Genomic DNA, 455 nt, shown 5'->3' with positions numbered 1-455 from the left:
GAGCCTCCAAAACCTTGGGACTGCGTTTGTGCACAGCTGCTTTTTCTGATTCCTGGAAAAAGGAAAAGTGGCAAAGTAGACCCCAGAGCTTCTGGAGACAAAAAGAGAACAGGACATTTCAGATTTTTTTTATATTTTTTATTAGATATTTTCTTTATTTACACGTCATATGATTTCTCCTTTCCCAGTATCCCTTCCAAAAAACAAACAAACACACAAAACCAACAAGAACAAACCCCTGTTGCCTCCCCCCCTCCCCAAGCTTGCCACCCCACCCTCTCCCACTTCCTGGCCCTGGCACTCCCCTACACTGGGGCATAGAACCTTCACAGGGCCAAGGTTCTCTCCTCCTATTGATGATCGACTTTGCAATCCTCTACTATACACATGCTTCCAGAGCAATCAGTCCCACCATGTATAGTCCTTGGTTGGTGGTTGAGTCCCTGGGAGCTCTG

Source organism: Mastomys coucha, unplaced genomic scaffold, assembly GCF_008632895.1.
Source record: "Mastomys coucha isolate ucsf_1 unplaced genomic scaffold, UCSF_Mcou_1 pScaffold21, whole genome shotgun sequence".
Classification (NCBI taxonomy): domain Eukaryota; kingdom Metazoa; phylum Chordata; class Mammalia; order Rodentia; family Muridae; genus Mastomys; species Mastomys coucha.
Note: the sequence above shows the minus strand (reverse complement) of the source record.